Genomic DNA, 6,974 nt, shown 5'->3' with positions numbered 1-6,974 from the left:
TAAAAATTAGTGAAAAGGGATAAAGGGAAAGGAGAGAAAATGAGTGAAAATATCAGTGAGGGTGACAAAACATGAGAGACACCTAACTCTGGGAAATGAACAAGGGGTAGTAAAAGGGGAGGTGGGTGGGGGGGTGGGGTGACTGGGTGATGGGCACTGAGGGGGGCACTTGGCAGGATGAGCACTGGGTGTTATGCTATATGTTGGCAAATTGAACTCCAATACAAAAAAATTTTAAAGGTGAGTTTGGAGCAAGGTGACAGTATCTTATTAACCAGGACAAATGACTGGTTGTATGGCATGGAAGAATGTATGTAAACAAATATCAGGAATTTTAGGAAAGTCACATTGCCTATTACTAGTGTTAACTTTTTTATATCATCCTTTGATGAGCTCAGATCATTTTAAGAACTTCAGCATCTGCTCATGAGCAGTTAAAGACCCAAACATACTGTTATCTCTGAACAAAACATGTAATTAGATCAGTAGTTCCCAACCTTGCTTATACATGAGTACCAAGTGGGATAATTTTTAAGCCCCCATGCTAAGGCTATACTTCAGTCCAATTAAATCATAATCTGTGGTGAGAAGCAGTTACCAATATTTTTAGTGTCCTAGGTGACTCCAATTTGAAGCCAAATCTGAAGACCAGTTACATGCATCCTTACCTATAACATGCGTAAACAGATGTAAAGAACACAAAAATTGTGTGAATGATAGACATGAATTTTGGAAAGTTTTGAGAATTTTTTTACAATTTTACAATTGGATTGTAATTATTAAAACCAACAACAACAACAAAAAAGGGTGTGTATTGCTTCAGAATGCCTGGGTCATAGATGAGGAATAAAGAAAGCTCTATAGCTATAATATGATTCAATCATGCAGTGATTGTAATGTAGATAGGATGCCTCCCTCAATCACAACTCCCTCAATCCCATTTAAAATGTATCAAAAAATCAATATTCAGATATGAAGGATTCAATCCCTCAATCCCATTTAAAATGTATCAAAATAATCAATATTCAGATATGAAGGATTGAAAGGCATAAGAATCACAAACATTATGGGACCAATTAGACAGAATTTCCAGTTCCAAGTGTTTGGATTTACTGACTTTTCCAATTCACACAGTGAATAAAAGGGGACAGGTATTGAGATTAGGCTGTTCTTAGGTACCTCTGCATGGCTCTCTTGGTTGCTTTGTTCCTCAGACTATAAAGGAAGGGATTAAGCATGTGGGTGACCACGGTATACACTGCCGAGATCACCTCACCTTTCTTGGCAGAATATGGGATAGCCAACCTGAGGTACACTCCAAGACCTGTTCCAAAAACAAGCAAACAACTGACAGGCAAGAGCCACAAGTAGGAAGAGGTTCGTACTTCCCACCTATGGATGTGACTCTCAGGATGGAGGAAATAATTTGAACGTAAGAGAAAAGGATTCTTGAGAGTAGAACACCACCAAAAATGGCACCAATAAAATAAAACTGGCAGGGATTTCCAAGGAGGCAAGGTCGAGTTGCTGAGAAGGGCCATGAAAGAGATGAGGTATTTCTGCATCTATGAAGAAGGTAAGCTGTGACATCAAACTGTGCAGCTAGGAGTCCAAAATACTAATGGAAAAAAAAGACACTAAAACCAGCCCGACACAGAGGTGGAGATTCATGATCACCAGGTAGTGCAAGGGGTGACAGGTGGCTACAAACTGGTCATAGGCCTTTGCAGTCTCTAGATTGTCCAAACATCCAAAGAGAATAAAAATAGACATCTGAGCCCACACAGGAGATGATTCTGTGAGTTTGGATGTCCGACATCATCTTCGGGACAGTGGTGGATATGAAACAGATGTCAATCAAGGACAGATTGTAGAAGTATATGGGGGTGTACAGATGGCAGTCAGAGCTGACAGCCAGGATGATTAGCAGGTTCCCGAGCATGGTGACCAGGTACATGGATAGGAACAGCCCAAGGTGGAGGGACTGCAGTTCTGAATCATCTAGAAGCCCAGGAGGAGGGATTCTGAGACAAGTGTTAGATTTTTTAATCCCATGAGGCTAAGACACCTCCTAGGAAAGAAGAGTATCTTGGAATAAATAAAACAAGTAAACAGGCAGTGGGCACTGTTCCACTGTCCCCCCCCCTTTTTATTTCTTCATTATGACTCATTTTTTTATCAGGTTAAAAATTTCCAATATTTTTTCTATTTTACCACCTTAACTACAATATTTTACCAAATCTTCGTTTTTAAGTTTTTTCCTTTTTCACTTTCATATTTCTACAATTATATGTCTTAGATATATATTTCACTTCTGGACTCCCTTCAACGTATTCAATTTAATTTTGGTAGATATATGAGATATGGGTATTTGTTATTTGTTTTTTCTGTCTCATTTTGTTTTACAATGGTGGAAGTTAGTACCTTCTAACACACAACCAAAATACACCCAGAACCAAGTGGAACACTGTGTTGGTTCATTCTGTGAGATTATATTCTCTTTTCCTTCCCATTCTGCCCTCCTCTTTTATCTTGCTTATGTTTCTGTGGTCAATGTTGGGTCTTTATATCAGTATTGCTGGTTTATATAAATTTGGGATTGAGCATCTTCTACATACAGAACAAAATACACTCAGAACCAAGAGGATCATCCTCTAGGACCCCTCAGGGAGACTACATTCTCTCTACACTATCACTTCCTCACCACCACCATCCCCCCTTTTTTCTCTTTTCTTTTTTTTCTTCTTTGTTTTTGGTTTTGGTTTTTTATATTTACTACTTTGTTTTAAAATTTTTCACTTTAGTGGTCCTTTGTTTTATTTTATTCTGTTCTTTTTCCTTTATTTTCTGGTCTCTGACCTCTTCGGAATCATCTAGGGTGTATTTTACTTAGGTCGTGGTTGATATTTTTGACTCAGCTCACTCATACAGCCACTCTGCACTGGACAAAATGACTAGAAAGAAGAATTCACCACAAAAGAAAGAACCGGAAGCAATACTCTCTGCCACAGAGTTAAAGAATTTGGATTTATTTATTTTTTTATTTTTTTATTTTTTTTAAGAATTTGGATTTAAATACGATGTCAGAAATTCAATTCAGAAGTACAATTATAAAGCTACTCATGGCTCTGGAAAAAAGCGTAAAGGACTCTAGAGACTTTGTCACTGCAGAATTGAGATCTAATGAGGCCGAAATTAAAAATAGTTTAACTAAAATGCAATCCAAATTTGATACTCTAACTACTAGGGTTAATGAGGTGGAAGAGAGAGTGAGTGACTTAGAAGACAAGTTGATGGAAAGGAAGGAAGCTAAGGAAAAAAGAGAAAAACAAGAGCCCACGAAGAAAGGCTTAAAAAATTTTTTAAAGATTTTATTTATTTATTCATGATAGACATAGACATAGAGAGAGAGAGAGAGAGAGAGAGTGAGGTGCAGAGAGACACAGGCAGAGGGAGAAGCCGGCTCCATGCCGGTAGCCTGACATGGGACTCGATCCCGAGACCCCAGGATCCCGCCCTGGGTCAAAGGCAGGCGCCAAACCGCTGAGCCACCCAGGGATCCCAAGGCTTAAAAAATTTTTAATGTGAACATTCAGTAATATTTTCTTCAGAATTTGTAATTTATAGAGATTTGAAATATTACCAATAAAATTTCATTTTTCTTGCTTACTCCTTCATGATCTCATTTCCCTAAATACTTATCCCACAAAGGCAACCTCTGTTATGAATTTGACAGAGTATTTTCCTGCCGATGTTTCCATGGTGTTAGGATTGATTTTGTATCCATAAACAGTCTTCCCGAAAACATAGCTGAAAAGTACCATACTAGATATGTCCCTGGAATATTCTCATTAAAACTTTAAGCCTTTCTGTGAAGTACATATATCTAGATCAAATACTTTAGTGATGCATAGTAGTGCCAGAGGAATAGTTCATTTATTTTCCAATTCCTTATTATGACAATTCTAATTATTGAAATGGAGGACTTGAGTTCTTTAGTCACTTGAATCAGATTTACTTTTGTAAGTGACACTTTTCTGTTACCTGGATAGATTTTGTACCCACTATATTCTAGCCTGTAATTTGTATCAACTTACCATCTGCTGTCATTAAAAAAAGTGTTCATAATGCCAAAAAATTTTTTTACTTCTCCATATCACACAACTGAGAATATCTATAAAATATATATATGGGGGATCCCTGGGTGGCTCGGAGATTTGGTGCCTGCCTTTGGCCCAGGGCGCGATCCTGGTGTCCCGGGATTGAGTCCCACATCGGGCTCCCGGCATGGAGCCTGCTTCTCCCTCCTCCTGTGTCTCTGCCTCTCTCTCTCTCTCTCTATGTCTATCATAAATAAATAAATAAATCTTTAAAAAATATATATATGTATTGTATATGTATGAAGTATAATTGCATTGTACAAATCAGTGCACACTTTACTATTAGTTGCTCAGGTTTTTACTGATATATATATATATATATATATATATATATATATATATATATATATATATATCAACTGTATATATATATACATGTCGACCTCAGGACCTCAGGATCATGACCTAAGTGGAAGGCAGATGCTCAAACACTGAGCCACCTAGGTGCCCCCTAAGAGACTATTTAATGTTTAACAGAGATTTTTTTGTTGCCTACTCTGTACCAAAGATTGCATAGGCTCTGAGAAATCAGAAATGAGTGAGATTCAGTATTCCCCTCCACTCAGTATTTATGTGTGTAAGGACAAAATGTCCCATCAGAGATTCAGGGAAATCCGTACCTTCAGAGCATGGGGTATTTTAATCAAATAGTATGAAACCAGATTATTAATAATATCTGAAATCTATTTTGCCCTTTCTATACATATTCATCACATATATAGTCTCCACTATACTGTTTAATCCTTGCAACCAGAATGAAGAGGACAGTTTAAGGACCAAAGACAAGGGATCCCTGGGTGGCGCAGCGGTTCGGCGCCTGCCTTTGGCCCAGGGCGCGATCCTGGAGACCCGGGATCGAATCCCACGTCGGGCTCCCGGTGCATGGAGCCTGCTTCTCCCTCTGCCTGTGTCTCTGCCTCTCTCTCTCTCTCTCTGTGACTATCATAAATAAATAAAAATTTAAAAAAAAAGACTGAAAAAAAAAAAAGGACCAAAGACAAGAGAGAGATCTGCCCTAAACTATAATCAGCTGATGCTTCTATGATCCCTACCTTGATATCAGCTGTCCATCTGACAGTCTATTACTATAGTCTAGCCCATGCAAGGGGTGCCCATTACTCCCCGCTGTGGTCTACTGGAAAGCTCCAAAGGGAAAAGTACAGTGAACAGAGGGATTCCTCCTGAAGTGACCTGGCAGGTAAAATGAGAGACTGGGTTGGTAGGAGAGAATAATAGCTAGGTGTCCTGGGTCTGGAGTCTGGATGTGAGGATTCAAATCTGAATTCATACTCACTTTACCCTATAGCTTAATACAAGTTATATTTAAATGCTGTGCTCTCGTTCATCTGTAAAATGACGATAAAGTGCATTCCTCTTCCTTGGGAGGTGGTTATGCAGATGAAATGAAACAAGCTACACAGAACACTTAGCTCAGCCTGCCATGTAGGAAGCCAATGAAGGTTAGTGATATCATGCTTAATCGTCTTCATCCTCATCACTCCATAGAGCATTCAGGGGACAGGTCAGAGAGACTAGTTTCCTGCCATTGTGGAACTAGAACCAGTGTGGGAGGAAAGCAGACATCTGAATGAAAGTTCTTGGACTCTCTCTAGAACCAAGAACATAAACTTTGTAGTGCTTGGAGCGAAAACTTTGCATGTTGGTGCCCTACCATCTGCCCAACCCAAATGCCCTGCTTGTCCTGACAATAATGAAACAATGCTCCCCTAGTCCCTCCTCCATCCACTGTCTCCCATGGCTCTCTCTGGCTGCACCGTGACTTTGCTGATGCTGACCAAGGAGGAAGTGTGCTGCCTGTCACCTGCCTGGTGAACCATAATGGCTGAGGCTCTGTCCTCAGGACTGGCAGGCAGACTCAGGCCTCCTGATGGAGAGTACTACTCTGGGAGGAGGCATTGGTATGAAGCCCACTAGACAGAGACTGGCAGTCTGAAAGGCTGGAGACACAGGCTGATTATGGTACTGTGGCCTTGAGAGCCGGATGTAGAAGTCTCCAAGACTGTGAAAATTTCACAGTCTTGGAGAACCATCAGAGGAAATAGTGTCCTTGGTCCAGCTCAACGACTTGAGTTGTTGAGCCCACCTCTTCCCAGAAAGAAGTTCATTTAGACCCCTCTAGGCACATACCCACAAGGAAGGCTCTTTCTGTAAAGATTATTTCCACTTTAAAAACTCTATTGCGAGACTCCTAACTCTGGGAAATGAACAAGGGGTGGTAGAAAGGGAGGTGGGGGAGGTGGGGGTGACTGGGTGACGGGCACTGAGGGGGGCACTTGATGGGATGAGCACTGGGTGTTATACTATATGTTGGCAAATTGAACACCAATAAAAAATTAAAAAATAAAAAAACCCTCTATTGCAATTTTGATTTATTGAAATAGCATTGATGATGAAATAATATCAGGAATATTGGCATCCTAATTAACATTTCCCATGCTAGAACTGGAAAATATCTCCATATTTGTACATTTATATGTCTTGTCTGCAAGGACAGCTTCAAACTTTTCTAGTCCATCTAGGGACGCCTGGGTGGCTCAGTAGTTGAGCATCTCTCTCTGGCCGAGGGCCTGATCCTGGAGTTCCAGGATCAAGTCCCACATCAGGTTCCCTGCATGGAGCCTGCTTTTCCCTCTGCCTATGTCTCTGCCTCTTTATTTTCTGTCTCTCATGAATAATAAATAAATATCTTTAAAAAGTCCTTCTAATTCCTTATGACTTTACTCCTTGATAACTTTGTTAATTTGGATGACACCATTGGTTTTATCTGTTGCTAATTGATTTCTATTGCCATAT

The 6,974-nt window shown here is 39.9% G+C and overlaps 1 pseudogene; it reads right to left on the bottom strand.

Moving 5' to 3' along the window:
* Positions 1-1,160: 1,160 nt before the first annotated feature.
* Positions 1,161-2,055, bottom strand: LOC144291129 (olfactory receptor 7E178-like; annotated as a pseudogene).
* Positions 2,056-6,974: the final 4,919 nt, after the last annotated feature.

Source organism: Canis aureus, chromosome 19 (genome assembly GCF_053574225.1).
Source record: "Canis aureus isolate CA01 chromosome 19, VMU_Caureus_v.1.0, whole genome shotgun sequence".
NCBI classification, from domain to species: domain Eukaryota; kingdom Metazoa; phylum Chordata; class Mammalia; order Carnivora; family Canidae; genus Canis; species Canis aureus.
Note: the sequence above shows the minus strand (reverse complement) of the source record. Positions and strands in the feature narration are given on the sequence as shown.